Source organism: Homarus americanus, unplaced genomic scaffold, assembly GCF_018991925.1.
Source record: "Homarus americanus isolate GMGI-L3 unplaced genomic scaffold, GMGI_Hamer_2.0 scaffold44930, whole genome shotgun sequence".
Taxonomy (NCBI): Eukaryota; Metazoa; Arthropoda; class Malacostraca; order Decapoda; family Nephropidae; genus Homarus; species Homarus americanus.
In genome coordinates this window covers 12,782-30,078 of record NW_024748834.1, presented here as the reverse complement: position 1 = coordinate 30,078, position 17,297 = coordinate 12,782, and the positions used below count along the sequence as shown (strand labels likewise).

The 17,297-nt window shown below is 49.0% G+C and overlaps 1 non-coding gene across 1 annotated transcript; it reads right to left on the bottom strand.

The window, feature by feature from the left end:
* Positions 1-8,457: 8,457 nt before the first annotated feature.
* LOC121880430 lies at positions 8,458-8,573 on the bottom strand. Its single transcript, XR_006091535.1, has one exon. It is a non-coding gene; the product is annotated as a U5 spliceosomal RNA (small nuclear RNA).
* Positions 8,574-17,297: the final 8,724 nt, after the last annotated feature.

Genomic DNA, 17,297 nt, shown 5'->3' with positions numbered 1-17,297 from the left:
GGTCCCGGAACCGGAAAGGTAACCCGGGACCCCACATGGGTGCTTCATTGTACCATGCTTTGGGATTTTGTATTTGCAGGCATCCTCGCAGAGCGTCCTTAGCGGAGCTGGCATAATCGACGAAGAGTGTCTCTAATTTCAAAGCATCAAGTATCTGCGGCATCCCAACGTGTCGCTGGAAGGGTTCCTTGAGCTTCCAGTATTCACCACAAGTTCCTCCGCTGAACTTCGGCGTCGGCCTTTGGGAGAACCTCATATTTTCTAACAGTTCTCTCACCCAGCCCTCGGACCTCGGCAGGTCGTCCTTTTGGTCCTTCATCAACGTTAGTGGTTTCGGTGAGCGAGCTTGATGCTCGGAAGTACTACTGCGCTCCCCCTGGTGAAATGTTCCCGGCTCCGCGGTTAAGGTGAGCACCGGGAGTCCTCTTGGAGTATATAGCGTTTTTTCGTCAGTTTTGGTTTGAGGAAGGTCGTGTCTCTGGTAGTGATAACACCTTTCCGCGATCTTCTGTTGTTGTTGAGCAAACGGCTCACTTCTCTCCATATCATTATCATCATCTGCGCAGTGTTTCCATTTTCGTGTTATGATCATGTAAATAGAAGTTTTGGTGCTATTTCATAAAATCCATCTGGAGCTAAGCGTGTGCTCCACCATTACCGAAATGAATTGTAAACCTGTCTGGGGATTTTACTGAAAGAATATCATTATTTTAACGTAATATAAAACAGTACAGTATATTTCAATCCAAAGTTTCTCAAGTTCAATCTTTTACTTAAAATACTGTACTTGCAAGTGGTTTATGGGAATAAGATTAGTAATTTGCCTAAAATAAACACCTTGCATGTATATTGTGACGGGGGAAACGCGCATGCGTGCGTAGTGTCAACAAAGGCTGTAAGAGACTGCTCCTTAAAATTCGTATTTCTGACGAATTCAGAGAGTCTACCAATCCCAGCCTGTGTAGACAACTACAGTAAGACCCAGTTATCAGCACAGTGGCATATATTTTTTTGTTACTTTTGGACTTTGTCATTTTTTGGGGATAAAACATCTGGTCCTACCACCCGATCCCTCTGAGCAAAGTTTTCAAGTTTGCGCATGCGCAGTGTGATAGTGTGACGTCATTACCACTCCACCTGACTGCAGTGTTGCCAACGTGTCCTATGCCCGCCGTTAAACGCTCCCGTTCGTTGGAAACGGCGGCAGTAGGTGACAGTGATGCTGACGACTTTCTTCTTGAAGACACGTCAAAGAAGAAGCAGAAACCTCAGAAGTCAGGGTCTCCAGCAGGGGCCACGGCTCCCCCTTGCACCCCTTCTGGGGCTGTAGAGGGTGGACTCCTGTCATCGGGGTCCCCAAGTGAGCCTACATGTGGCTCAATGACCGACCCTCCGCCGACGATGGACATAGGGGATTCCCTTTGTCTCCCTGCCCCGTCGCGCCTTCGTCGTCTCGCCTTCCCTCGGGACTTGCCTCTGAGCACACGGACGACCTGGTTCTTCCGTCACTGCTCTCCACTTCAGGACTCAACACTTCGCCTCCGCCGAGGTCCCACAGCCGTGATAGTCACCACACAAATGGACGAGACGGTACGCCTGCTCACTCAGGTGGGCTTTCCTGCTCCCCAGGGGGAGGTGATGCTGAAGTTCACCATCATCACCCCAGAAACTCGTCGTACCAAGGTAATGGTTCGCCACGTACCCTGGGAGATCCCTATCGACGATCTTCGCCCTCTTCTCCCACAACTACTGGACATGGAACGCCGCATCAACCCGGTCTCCAAACATCCATCCAACGAACTCATCGGCTGGTGGGTGGGCCCCCTCCCCCCGAAGGTGAATGTAGGACCAATTCACAACTGTCCTCTCGACCGATTTATCGGAACCCCGAAAATCTGTGGTCGTTGCCAATCGTGGAAACACCGCACCTGGGAGTGCACGAGGATGGTCGCCTGCGGTTTCTGTGCAGGTCCTCACGACACAGTGGAATGCAAATCGAAAATTCAGAACAAAATCCCAGTTATTCCACGGTGCGTCAATTGCCATGGCAGTCACCACGCCTGGAATGCCAATTGCCCACAGCGTCCTGGCACTCGCCCGGGGAAAACTTACCTTGTACCACCGCCCTCGTCTCTGACGAAGCCCCTGTCAACCAAACCTCAATCCTATCCACCACCGCCTCTTCCATCCACCAAGGATTTCCCATTGATCTCCTCTCCTCTACCACCCCCTCCATCACCCCTACCACCCATCCTTTCTCCCCTCCCTCCCTCTCCCTACCGTTCTTGGAACAAGGTCGTTGCCGGCCCTGCCACACAGTCACCACCATCTCCTGCCCACCCGGACCCCCGCTGTCTCTCACCAGCACCACCACCTCTTACTCAACTGAACCCTCACCGCCCCTCTCCGTCGCTACCACCACCACATGCCCAGTCGGGCCCTCGGCAATCCTCGCCGCCACCTCCAGCTCATGCACAGGTACACCAAGTTGGTTCTATGGAAACAATCACTCTCCGTCTGGATCGCCACTCCAAGCAAATCAACCTTCTCTCAACCCAACTCGACTTGTTTGTGAAAACAATTGCGACATTGCAGAAGCAACAACAACTCATTCTGGACACCCTGACCCAACAGGGGCGCGCTTTGCAAGCCCTGATGACCCGCCTCCTTCCATCTCCCGAGATGGAGGATCCATCCCTCGCTCTCCCACTCCTCCCTCTCCATTTCTCTCAACAGAATTTGGTACCTCCTCTGGAGCCCTGTCTAGCCCCTCCGACTCATCTCACACCGGAGGCCGTTCCCTCCTCTTCTTACAATGGAACATCCAGGGACTTAGACCTCGCCGGACAGACCTCGCCCAGTTTGTGCTCTCCCATCAAGTAGATGTTGCTCTACTTCAGGAAACCATCACAGACGATGTTACTCCACTCCGCCTCTCTGGCTATTCTGTTTACACCCTGCCTCGGTACCGTGGGCAGGCTCGTGGCCTCCTCACCCTTGTGCGTAACACCATTCCATCTGTTCGTCTCCCTTCACCTGACTCACATGGACCCCCGTCTGAATTACTTTCTGTCTCCCTTACTCTTGGTGACCGGACCCTTCGTGTAGTCAATGTTCATTTCAAGAGTAATTCTCTGGACCCCCAGGTTCTTCACGACCTCCATGATGGGGTTCCCACTATTGTTCTTGGCGACTTTAATGCCCGCCATCCCACTCTTACTCCGGATCATCCCACTCCATGTACCCTTAATGGATCACATCTCTCACAGTTTCTTAATGGGGATGATGATGTTCGCTTTCTTTGTCCTGACGATCCTACTCGCCTCCCCCATAGTTTCCTTGATGTTGGCTTACTATTGAACGGTCATACTTCCTTTCATCCTACCGTCTGCACCGAGCCTGCTCTGTATAGTGACCATCTTGCCGTTACTACCCATCTCAGGCTCTCCTTCTCTGCCCCGACATCAACTCCTTATCGATCCCCTCGCCTTCGTCTCACACAAGATGCTGTTCCTTCCTTTACCCAATACCTTTCTACCTGGGCGGATTCTATGTTGTCCTCAGTCCTATGACTCTGTCTCGCGCTACCCCTCCACGCCCTCCCCGTCACCCCAGAAGTGCCACCAACTACTCATCCCTGCCATGAGCCTCCCGTCACCTGCCATACGGAGGTCTCTCCAGAGGACTGGGAAGACTTCAAAAATTGGTGCTCCTTTGCAACTCAGGAGCGCCGTCGGATACGTGAGGCGGACTGGCTATCCTTCACGGGGTCTCTATCGTTCCAGTCGTCACCCTCTTATGTATGGAATCGGATTAATGCTATACGGGGTACTCGACGGAGGCCTCCTCCCCACCCTGACCCCGCCTCCCTTGCCTGCTCTTTAATGGAGGACTGGGCACGAGCTTCCTCCCCTGAGGCACTTCCAGATCCAATGCAGGAGGCAGTGCAGGCCCGCATCGATGCGTCTGAGCCTGTTGTTCGTGCTGCTCTTACCTCCCCTGCCCCCACTGATCATCCCATCACACAGTTCGAGCTTGACAGTGCTCGTCGCTCTAGAAAAGACACCTCTCCTGGGGATGATCAGATAACCTACTCCGTCCTCAACGCCTGTACTAATATTCCTAACGGCCCCTTGCTTGCTCTCTACAATATGTCTTATGAACATGGGGTTCTCCCGTCCAACTGGAAAAATGCCACTATTATCCCCATCCCTAAGCCGGGAGATCCTGGGAAATATCGACCCATTAGTCTTACCTCCTGTGTTTGCAAGATGATGGAGAGGATACTCCATCGTCGCCTTCTTCACACCATAGGCGGCTTCCACAACTCCCTCAATGGTTTCATTCAACATCGCAGCACAGCACACTCCATTGCTTCCTTTTATTGCAATCAGACTGCCCGCGTCTCCGTCTTCCTTGATATCAAGGGAGCCTTTGATACGGCTCAGCCTGCCCTCATTTTAGCTGAACTTGCACGGTTAGGGGTTAAAGGGAGACTTCTACAATGGATCGCCTCTTACCTCACTGGACGTCAGGCCCGGGTTCGCGTTGAAGGCTCTATGTCTCCTGTTCAAGAAATGAACCTCGGCACCCCTCAAGGTGGAGTCCTGAGTCCCACCTTGTTTAACACTCTCATGCACTCCATTGCATCACTCCCGTGGCCGACAGAAGTTGTCCACTCAGGATATGCCGACGATGTCCTCCTCCAAGCCCCTGACTACCTCAGCATGCAGGAAGCCCTTGATCTGGTCTCCAGAGAGTGTGATTCACTTGGTTTCCTTCTTTCAACTGCGAAAACAAAAGCCATGTGGCACGGTCGTGTTGTACCTCCACCCCTTTTCTTATCAGGAACGCCCTTGGACTGGGTTAATGAGACAAAATACCTGGGTGTGTATGTAACTCGCACACGTTGTCAGATCCCTGAAGTCCGCTATCTTCGAGACATATGCTTTCGGCGTCTCGCTCCCCTCTCTACCATGTGCAGGGGTTCCCTTGGTGCCAGCATCCCTGTACTTCTCACCATGTACAAGTCTTTTGTCCGTTCCTGTGTCGACTACGCCGCCCCTGCCCTCGTCAACATTAGTCGGACTGCTGTCAACCGTCTCGAAGTTATCCAGAGGAAAGCTGCTCGTATCATCCTTGGGGCTCCTCAGTGGACACGCTCTACTTCTCTATATACCGAACTTGGTCTTTCCCCCTTACAGGATCGTGTCCAAGAGTTTTACCTAAAAACTGCCGTTTCCATTCTACGGGATCCTAGGGGCAACTATGTCCAAACCAACTTGACTACTGCTGTCCGAGACCGACCTCCATCTAGAAGACAGTGGCGAGGGTCACTCATCCGAGCCCTTCAGGAACACGACCTCCTGCCTGATATTGTTGTCACCCCTGCTGTTGGTTCGTCTCCTTCTCCCTGGCTGGATTTTCAACCTGAAGTGATTGCCCTCGGTGGACCGCTCCCGAAATCCCAGGTGAACCCTGTTATTCTCTGCAAATACCACCTCTCCAGGATCGCTCACTGGTCCCCAGGTAGGGTCGTCCTCTACACTGATGGTTCTGTTGACCCCGCTACAGGTAGGGCCGGGGCTGGTGTCTACATCTCCCGTCCTCATGCCCCTGAGCCTATCAAACTGTCTCTCAGAGTTTCTGACGGGGCATCCTCCACTCAGGCTGAACTAATAGCCCTCCTTGCTGCCCTTCTCGCTGAGGAAGAAGCAGATGGTTTCTGCCCCTTGCTTGTCTGCTGCGATTCCAGGTCTGCTCTCGACGGGATCGCATTTGGATCTGGGGAAAATAAGGACCTCATCCTCCGAATACGAGGGTTAACATCCACACTTCAGGATGAAGGCCGTCCTGTGACATTCCTATGGATACCTAGTCATGTCGGTATCTTGGGGAATGAGGCAGCAGATGACCTTGCCAAGACTGGCTGCAACAAGGCCACACCTGACTACGTTGTTCCTCGAACACTCTTACAGATTAGGACCCAAATCCGCCGCAAACAGAGAGAAGCTCGGGAAGCAGCCATCCCCCTGGACTCCCCGCCCACATGGTACGATGTCCTCCGTAAACTTCCTGACTTCTCGTACGTCTACGGGAAAGGGTCGCGGAAGGGGGACGTGATTGCTGCCCGTATCATCATCGGGTATGACTTTGCTTGGGAGATTGGTATCCCCACATCCCCTGAGCAACGCTCTTGTGCGTTATGCAGAAGACCCGACAGCCGCACCCTTATCCACTACCTCCTAAGATGTCCCCACACACAACGCTTCCGTGACGCCTGCTGGACCACCACTCCACGACCCCCTGACGGAGACACGATGATCCTCCCAATACTGGCCAGATATTTTGTAAATAATATTAATTATGTGTTAAAGGAACATCCTTCCTTCCTTAGGCTTTAGTAAGCCCCTTTATAATATTTATACTGTATATACTTTTCACACTTGCCAGATGATTCTGGTGTCATTGTACAGGGGTACCTAGTGACAGCACTAGGATCCCGCTTCCTCTATCAAGGAATAAACAATTGAAATTGAATTGAAATTATTGTGACGGTTCAGTTGTGTCAAGTGGCAGGGCAGGGTGTGGGATCCTTATAAACCAGTACACAGAACAAGGTACTGATGACACGAAAATTGGACAACGGCCGAGCAATTTTAGATCATCAACACAAGCCGACCGAGTTATATGCATTGTTAGTAGGATTAGAAAATGTTGTAAAGAGGAATAAAGATATATATTTTTTTGTTGATAGTAGGGCAGCTTTAGATTCTTTGAGCAGCGGGAGTTCAGTCTTTGAACACATTATTGGTTTATGTAGAAAAATTGTAAATACAATAAGGAAAAAAGGCCATAGTTTTCGATTTGTATGGGCCCCTTCACATGTGGGGATTGGTCTTAATGAAGCAGTAGATATAATAGCAAAAAGAGTCACGGAAAAGGCCGAGATTGACAAAATATGTATTAAAACTTTGAAAAAATTATGAGCAAATTGCGGAAAATACAATCAATAGAAGATAATTTAAAAAGGAATGAAATATATGAGAAAAGTGAAACAATGAAACATTACTATCATGTTCTCATGAACACAAATTTTACAAATAGGAAAGATAGGAGCAGGTGGAAAGATTCGGTGTGTATGAGGTTAAGATTAGGGTATAAATATTACTAGGAACTTGGAGCCGAGAGAAGTGAACGGGATATGGAATGTAGAGTTTGTAGAACATCCAGGTCCCATACCCTGCCACATGGGATGCCCATTTCTTAATGTATATAGAAATGCCCAGATAAATAATGTCTCCAAGCAAATAGAATGGATGGTTAAAAATAGGAAAGTAGATGAAATATTCAAGAAATATAGAAATTTTGCATCTGGAATATAACTATGCACTATACAAGATATATCTGTATTAGGGATTTATGTGAGTCCTGAGAGGGACATTCCTGGACTGGGGTGGCGGACGACTTAAGTCACTTCATCCCTTTGAAATGTATTTTTTTTTATCTCAATAAACGTATCAATCAACTACGTGAAAATGAGACTACGAACTCATTTTACTTTCCTAAGATCCTTTTTTCAAACTTCGCTGTGACTGAGCTATCGAAGACCAGAATTAAATTGATTTCAAGGTTCAAGATGGCAGTCCCTGGTGAACGTTCCGGAGCGTTAGACAAGTAGTATTAGGTTACACCCGTTAGATTTTCAGAGATACGTGGCGTGAGAGTCCCCTTCAGGATAATTAATTAATTTCTTAATTAACACCCTTACAACAATTTCACCATGAACATCAGATTCTGTGATGTTCATATATGAAAAGGGGGTGACTTCAGCCACAGTTAACAATTACTGGCATCTCTAGGGATGACGTCAATGATACCTCATTCTTAAAGTAGATTCTACCCTGACTTATATTGACAATTTCACTAACAGTAAATACAATAGAAGCTTTCAACATCAGTCACAAAGGATCTTGAACGCTTCATCTGTAATCAGACATCTCTAAGTTGACGCAAAGTAAGGGTGTTCTCTCACCAATTCAAATTTCATGAACACCCTGTGCGGTATTTTGGAATACCTGAGTCTCTCCGGAGGACTCTGTTCTCCCGAAGTGGTTAGAGAACAAATATTTCAAGTAGGGAACTCAAAAGGTTTACAGATTTCAATTCAATTTCAATATTTTTTATTTCTTGATAGAGGAAGCGGGATCCTAGTGCTGTCCCTAGGTACCCTTGGTTTGTTTGAAGTCTAGAGCAATTTTTAATAAGTGCATGAAATTAATTTTATGACAGATCTGTATTCTCCCAACCTGATTTAGATATGTAATAGTCGGGATAATTGTTCCATCCAGGACGTTGTATATGTGAATAGATTTTTTTTTTTTTACTACATTAGATTACATACACTTGATTACGATATTGTATGATTCTTTTCAGCTAATTTGAATTAGTTTTGTGAGCCCATGTGAATGGGCTAAGAAAAAATTTATTAAGACTCATTGAGTTGTTCCCCCCCACGGAAATCTTTAGTAAAAGGCGAAAGATTTATGCGTTCTGAAGGGAAACCAGAGCTATGGTCGCAAACTTGTTCAAGACCCCAACAAACATTAACTTAGAACATACATGGAGTTGTAGTTCCAGTCAAGAAAGACATTAAAGGTTTTATTGTCCAGTGTCTAGAAGAGTTTTAAAATAAGATTTACAAGTCCTTCGTAACATTTAAGACTACCGTGATTGGCAGTCAAAAGTGGTATTACTTAATGTGGATTTTCTTTAAGAGGATTTAATTTTCATAATTCCTTTAAATCTGAACAAATATAGCAAATCAACGAGAATGTTATTGTTACAATGTTATGACTGCGCTTCAACTAAGGTCTTTAAGGGCATAACTTAGTTCATAAATGTTCTGTTTTATATTATGGCCCTCATTGTGCAACCGTTTAGTCATAATTAATAGTAATCTAATATAATGAAAATAAACCTGGATCTTGATTATAGAAATGCTTTTATTCTTATGTAATATAAGTTATTTCAATGGTGATAACCACCGGTCTCTCATGTCTACCTACCACTATTACGCCTGTATGAAACTGGTAACTTCAGGTCCGCAGGAGTAGCAGTCCAATAAATCTTAAAAAAAAAAAAAAAAAAACATTAAATAATTATTATAGCGCTTGAAATACTATCTACTGTTATATCAAAACATGAACGAGAAGAAAAGTCAAAAGCATGTCTAGTTGAGCCCGGATACTTTTACTCTCCTAATTTCCTTCAAACTTTCCCCTCATTTACGTCCACCTAACCCCCCCCCCCCGCCCCAATACTTCCAAAGTACTTCCAACAAAAACCCAGCAACAAATATTAGCCCTTCATCCTTATCTACAGGCTTCAAGTCAAGTTTGATAACGTAAAAAAAAACAAAAAAACATAGGAAAAAAATGCTTCTGTAACAGTGCCATGTAAATTGTCATGTTTTAGAGAAAATCTATGAGAATCTAGTTTAGACAATATTCCTGCCAAAAAGCCATTATAGAGGCATATTACACCAAAAAGAGCCTGCCTATGTGCCTACATCTTAGCCAATCACCGTGACCTCTAAGTGTGACGCGAAAGGCGCAGCTGAGCTGTTTTTTTTTTGTTTTTTTTATTGGACACCCCCTTACATCCTTGTTTAAGGTGAAGCGCAAAAGCGTTTACAGCGCCCAGCAGGGAAGCATGCTAAGTTCATGGTTGATGATGATGATGGGATGGAGAGAAGAGAGCCATTGGCTCAAGAAGGTGGAAGACGGTGTAGGAGGAATATGTCTCATGAGTTAAGGGCGTAGAAGCCTGAAGAGTCAAGGGCGTAGAAGCCTGAAGAGTCAGTGGTTTATGTCAAAGCAAGTTATTGGAAGCTCAAACAACTTTCCCTGAATACGAATTCGCAACTTTCGATTTATAGCAGGTACCTAATTTGCTGCCAGGTGAACAAGGACCAAGGGAAGCTGGCAAGTGTGTCGGAACAAATTTCCACCGACCCGGGAATCGAACCCATGACAACTGGCTTGCGAGGCAAGAGCGGTACAGCTCTACCCACAGGCGCCCCAGCTGAGCTGATTTGCTGAAAATTAGCGTCTCCTACCCAACTACAATTGGGTTGTACAGTAATAAGGTTGAACAAGAGGACAGAACATGATTATGTCTCGTTGGCAATTATGTTTATTGCAATGGTAATTACTTATCTATTTTCATGATAATTTCCGATAAAACGGTTTTGATGGTACAATAAAAGCAGGTACTGTAAATATAGTAGGTGTTACAAGAAATATTAATACTTAGACAATAGATTTTTTTTAAGAGATGATTTAAAGGAAGGGAGCGTAGGCTTTGCTCGGATGTGTGGGGGTAAGTTGTTCCACACCTTCACACCGTGATATTTTATGGAGGAGTAGCTCTGGGTGCCTTAAGTTGTATCTCTGATTATACCGGAACTGGAAATAATTATTGTCAAGCAAGTGATTGATAGATTCAGATTTGCCCCCGAGGGGGATAGTTTATTGGGCACCCCCTTACATCCTGTGCAAGGTGAAGCGCAGAAGCATTTACAGCGCCCATCTGGGAAGTATGCAAAGTTCATACTTGCCTTTATGACTCGTGCATTAAGGGGGTAAAAGCCTGAAGGGTCATAGGTTTTGTCAAGTTACATAAAGTGAGAGAATGATGAGTGCGTGGGGGGAAAGTTCCCGGTACATTTCATCTGTTTATGGCAAAGCGTGGCAGGTCCCTAATAATGTCAAGTGCCAGGCCTGTCACTAGGAGGAGGGATATCTGGTCAGGGAGGGAAGAGGTGTTGGTAACAGCTAGGGACCTGTAGGAGGTGGTCATAGGGCACGTGAGGATGTAGTGAGAGAGGGTGTGAGAGTCGGGTTGGCCACAAAGTTTACAAACAGTGCGGCCAGGCTCAGGGTTGCCAATGTACTCCCATAGGTACCTGTACCCTAGGTGCAGTCTCATGTACATAATCTGTTGAGATCGAGTCAGGGATTGATACTCTTTGTAGTGGCGGTTGTCGTCACCGGTTACAGCGTCATAGTGGCATAGTGTGACGCTACCCCGTTGCTTCAGGTGTGTCCAATTTTCATCGAATGCCTCTCGTTGTGTGGCGTGTATGCGAGATTTGAGATGACTCAAGGAGAGGGCGAGAGCGGCTTCAATATCTTCTTCTTGTGTAGCTTCTTTGGCAAGCCGACCTACAGTGTCACAGGCAGTTATTCCTATAAGTGACGGGATCTAAATAAACTTGACACGGATGTCATCAGTTTGTTCTAGCCCGGCGACGGCGGCTAGGGTGTGTTGGGCGGCAGGGGAGGAGGGGGAGGCTAATTTGAGCCTCGCTAGCGCCGAAGTGCTGTCACTGATTATAAGGAGGTTCCAGCGTTCAGTGCGAGCATACAGTAGGTCGACTCCTCATGAATGCCCGCGAGGATGGCTATGCTTTCAGCATCAGTGGAGGAGGCCCAGTCGTGGACCCTGATTTTCCTGCAGGCCTGGCGCTCAGGAATCCACACAGCTGCCCCAGCGCTGCCCAGCGTGGTAACAGACCCATCACAGTAGACGAGGATAGGAGGGTGGGAGGTCTTAAGAGAGGAGGCGACATCATTAATCTGCTCAAGGCAGTTAAGTTTGAGCATATACCACAGTTGGGTGGATTTACGACCAGGGAAGGTGTGGACGACTACATCAACACTCGGGGAAGTCCACGGCGGTAGAGGCGAATGAAAAGTGATTGATAGATTTGTAAACAAAGGGGCACAGCAGTAGGTGTTAACATCTTCGAATTTAAAAATTTTCAAAATAGCTAATTTTTTATTTGTATGATCTGTTTTTTTTTTCAAGTAGGTCATTGTCCGTACAACTCTCTTTTGTGCAGTAACCAGAGATTATGTTTTTGAAGAGCTAGAGGCCCCCCCCCCCCCATACTGTGTGACAGTGTATCAGGTGTTGGTAAACAAGATCATGATAGATTTCTTTCATTGCTGTGACAGTGAGTGACTGTCGAGTGTGATACAGACTATTAAATGAGGAACGCGCATGCGTGTGTAGTGTCAACAAAGGCTGTAAGAGACTGCTCCTTAAAATTCGTATTTCTGACGAATTCAGCGCGTCTACCAATCCCAGCCTGTGCAGACAACTATAGTAAGACCCAGTTATCAGCACAGTGGCATATATTTTTTTGTTACTTTTGGACTTTGTCATTTATTGGGGATAAAACATCTGGCCCTACCACCCGATCCCTCTGAGCAAAGTTTTTCAAGTTTGCGCATGTGCAATGTGATAGTGTGACGTAGCAGTGACGTCATTACCACTCCACCTGACTGCAGTGTTGCCAACGTGCCCTATGCCCGCCGTTAAACGCTCCCGTTCGTTGGAAACGGCGGCAGTAGGTGACAGTGATGCTGACGACTTTCTTCTTGAAGACACGTCAAAGAAGAAGCAGAAACCTCAGAAGTCAGGGTCTCCAGCAGGGGCCACGGCTCCCCCTTGCACCCCTTCTGGGGCTGTAGAGGGTGGACTCCTGTCATCGGGGTCCCCAAGTGAGCCTACATGTGGCTCAATGACCGACCCTCCGCCGACGATGGACATAGGGGATTCCCTTTGTCTCCCTGCCCCGTCGCGCCTTCGTCGTCTCGCCTTCCCTCGGGACTTGCCTCTGAGCACACGGACGACCTGGTTCTTCCGTCACTGCTCTCCACTTCAGGACTCAACACTTCGCCTCCGCCGAGGTCCCACAGCCGTGATAGTCACCACACAAATGGACGAGACGGTACGCCTGCTCACTCAGGTGGGCTTTCCTGCTCCCCAGGGGGAGGTGATGCTGAAGTTCACCATCATCACCCCAGAAACTCGTCGTACCAAGGTAATGGTTCGCCACGTACCCTGGGAGATCCCTATCGACGATCTTCGCCCTCTTCTCCCACAACTACTGGACATGGAACGCCGCATCAACCCGGTCTCCAAACGTCCATCCAACGAACTCATCGGCTGGTGGGTGGGCCCCCTCCCCCCGAAGGTGAATGTAGGACCAATTCACAACTGTCCTCTCGACCGATTTATCGGAACCCCGAAAATCTGTGGTCGTTGCCAATCGTGGAAACACCGCACCTGGGAGTGCACGAGGATGGTCGCCTGCGGTTTCTGTGCAGGTCCTCACGACACAGTGGAATGCAAATCGAAAATTCAGAACAAAATCCCAGTTATTCCACGGTGCGTCAATTGCCATGGCAGTCACCACGCCTGGAATGCCAATTGCCCACAGCGTCCTGGCACTCGCCCGGGGAAAACTTACCTTGTACCACCGCCCTCGTCTCTGACGAAGCCCCTGTCAACCAAACCTCAATCCTATCCACCACCGCCTCTTCCATCCACCAAGGATTTCCCATTGATCTCCTCTCCTCTACCACCCCCTCCATCACCCCTACCACCCATCCTTTCTCCCCTCCCTCCCTCTCCCTACCGTTCTTGGAACAAGGTCGTTGCCGGCCCTGCCACACAGTCACCACCATCTCCTGCCCACCCGGACCCCCGCTGTCTCTCACCAGCACCACCACCTCTTACTCAACTGAACCCTCACCGTCCCTCTCCGTCGCTACCACCACCACATGCCCAGTCGGGCCCTCGGCAATCCTCGCCGCCACCTCCAGCTCATGCACAGGTACACCAAGTTGGTTCTATGGAAACAATCACTCTCCGTCTGGATCGCCACTCCAAGCAAATCAACCTTCTCTCAGCCCAACTCGACTTGTTTGTGAAAACAATTGCGACATTGCAGAAGCAACAACAACTCATTCTGGACACCCTGACCCAACAGGGGCGCGCTTTGCAAGCCCTGATGACCCGCCTCCTTCCATCTCCCGAGATGGAGGATCCATCCCTCGCTCTCCCACTCCTCCCTCTCCATTTCTCTCAACAGAATTTGGTACCTCCTCTGGAGCCCTGTCTAGCCCCTCCGACTCATCTCACACCGGAGGCCGTTCCCTCCTCTTCTTACAATGGAACATCCAGGGACTTAGACCTCGCCGGACAGACCTCGCCCAGTTTGTGCTCTCCCATCAAGTAGATGTTGCTCTACTTCAGGAAACCATCACAGACGATGTTACTCCACTCCGCCTCTCTGGCTATTCTGTTTACACCCTGCCTCGGTACCGTGGGCAGGCTCGTGGCCTCCTCACCCTTGTGCGTAACACCATTCCATCTGTTCGTCTCCCTTCACCTGACTCACATGGACCCCCGTCTGAATTACTTTCTGTCTCCCTTACTCTTGGTGACCGGACCCTTCGTGTAGTCAATGTTCATTTCAAGAGTGATTCTCTGGACCCCCAGGTTCTTCACGACCTCCATGATGGGGTTCCCACTATTGTTCTTGGCGACTTTAATGCCCGCCATCCCACTCTTACTCCGGATCATCCCACTCCATGTACCCTTAATGGATCACATCTCTCACAGTTTCTTAATGGGGATGATGATGTTCGCTTTCTTTGTCCTGACGATCCTACTCGCCTCCCCCATAGTTTCCTTGATGTTGGCTTACTATTGAACGGTCATACTTTCTTTCATCCTACCGTCTGCACCGAGCCTGCTCTGTATAGTGACCATCTTGCCGTTACTACCCATCTCAGGCTCTCTTTCTCTGCCCCGACATCAACTCCTTATCGATCCCCTCGCCTTCGTCTCACACAAGATGCTGTTCCTCCCTTTACCCACTACCTTTCTACCTGGGCGGATTCCTATGTTGTCCCTCAGTCCCTTGACTCTTACAGCGCTGATTTTGTTGATGCCGTGTATGACTCTGTCAATCGCGCTACCCCTCCACGCCCTCCCCGTCACCCCAGAAGTGCCACCAACTACTGGTATCGTATCCCTGCCATGAGACATCTCCGGCAGGTAACCCGTGATCTCCACTCTGCCATACGGAGGTCTCGGTCTCCAGAGGACTGGGAAGACTTCAAAAATTGGTGCTCCTTTGCAACTCAGGAGCGCCGTCGGATACGTGAGGCGGACTGGCTATCCTTCACGGGATCTCTATCGTTCCAGTCGTCACCCTCTTATGTATGGAATCGGATTAATGCTATACGGGGTACTCGACGGAGGCCTCCTCCCCACCCTGACCCCGCCTCCCTTGCCTGCTCTTTAATGGAGGACTGGGCACGAGCTTCCTCCCCTGAGGCACTTCCAGATCCAATGCAGGAGGCAGTGCAGGCCCGCATCGATGCGTCTGAGCCTGTTGTTCGTGCTGCTCTTACCTCCCCTGCCCCCACTGATCATCCCATCACACAGTTCGAGCTTGACAGTGCTCGTCGCTCTAGAAAAGACACCTCTCCTGGGGATGATCAGATAACCTACTCCGTCCTCAACGCCTGTACTAATATTCCTAACGGCCCCTTGCTTGCTCTCTACAATATGTCTTATGAACATGGGGTTCTCCCGTCCAACTGGAAAAATGCCACTATTATCCCCATCCCTAAGCCGGGAGATCCTGGGAAATATCGACCCATTAGTCTTACCTCCTGTGTTTGCAAGATGATGGAGAGGATACTCCATCGTCGCCTTCTTCACACCATAGGCGGCTTCCACAACTCCTCAATGGTTTCATTCAACATCGCAGCACAGCACACTCCATTGCTTCCTTTTATTGCAATCAGACTGCCCGCGTCTCCGTCTTCCTTGATATCAAGGGAGCCTTTGATACGGCTCAGCCTGCCCTCATTTTAGCTGAACTTGCACGGTTAGGGGTTAAAGGGAGACTTCTACAATGGATCGCCTCTTACCTCACTGGACGTCAGGCCCGGGTTCGCGTTGAAGGCTCTATGTCTCCTGTTCAAGAAATGAACCTCGGCACCCCTCAAGGTGGAGTCCTGAGTCCCACCTTGTTTAACACTCTCATGCACTCCATTGCATCACTCCCGTGGCCGACAGAAGTTGTCCACTCAGGATATGCCGACGATGTCCTCCTCCAAGCCCCTGACTACCTCAGCATGCAGGAAGCCCTTGATCTGGTCTCCAGAGAGTGTGATTCACTTGGTTTCCTTCTTTCAACTGCGAAAACAAAAGCCATGTGGCACGGTCGTGTTGTACCTCCACCCCTTTTCTTATCAGGAACGCCCTTGGACTGGGTTAATGAGACAAAATACCTGGGTGTGTATGTAACTCGCACACGTTGTCAGATCCCTGAAGTCCGCTATCTTCGAGACATATGTTTTCGGCGTCTCGCTCCCCTCTCTACCATGTGCAGGGGTTCCCTTGGTGCCAGCATCCCTGTACTTCTCACCATGTACAAGTCTTTTGTCCGTTCCTGTGTCGACTACGCCGCCCCTGCCCTCGTCAACATTAGTCGGACTGCTGTCAACCGTCTCGAAGTTATCCAGAGGAAAGCTGCTCGTATCATCCTTGGGGCTCCTCAGTGGACACGCTCTACTTCTCTATATACCGAACTTGGTCTTTCCCCCTTACAGGATCGTGTCCAGGAGTTTTACCTAAAAACTGCCGTTTCCATTCTACGGGATCCTAGGGGCAACTATGTCCAAACCAACTTGACTACTGCTGTCCGAGACCGACCTCCATCTAGAAGACAGTGGCGAGGGTCACTCATCCGAGCCCTTCAGGAACACGACCTCCTGCCTGATATTGTTGTCACCCCTGCTGTTGGTTCGTCTCCTTCTCCCTGGCTGGATTTTCAACCTGAAGTGATTGCCCTCGGTGGACCGCTCCCGAAATCCCAGGTGAACCCTGTTATTCTCTGCAAATACCACCTCTCCAGGATCGCTCACTGGTCCCCAGGTAGGGTCGTCCTCTACACTGATGGTTCTGTTGACCCCGCTACAGGTAGGGCCGGGGCTGGTGTCTACATCTCCCGTCCTCATGCCCCTGAGCCTATCAAACTGTCTCTCAGAGTTTCTGACGGGGCATCCTCCACTCAGGCTGAACTAATAGCCCTCCTTGCTGCCCTTCTCGCTGAGGAAGAAGCAGATGGTTTCTGCCCCTTGCTTGTCTGCTGCGATTCCAGGTCTGCTCTCGACGGGATCGCATTTGGATCTGGGGAAAATAAGGACCTCATCCTCCGAATACGAGGGTTAACATCCACACTTCAGGATGAAGGCCGTCCTGTGACATTCCTATGGATACCTAGTCATGTCGGTATCTTGGGGAATGAGGCAGCAGATGACCTTGCCAAGACTGGCTGCAACAAGGCCACACCTGACTACGTTGTTCCTCGAACACTCTTACAGATTAGGACCCAAATCCGCCGCAAACAGAGAGAAGCT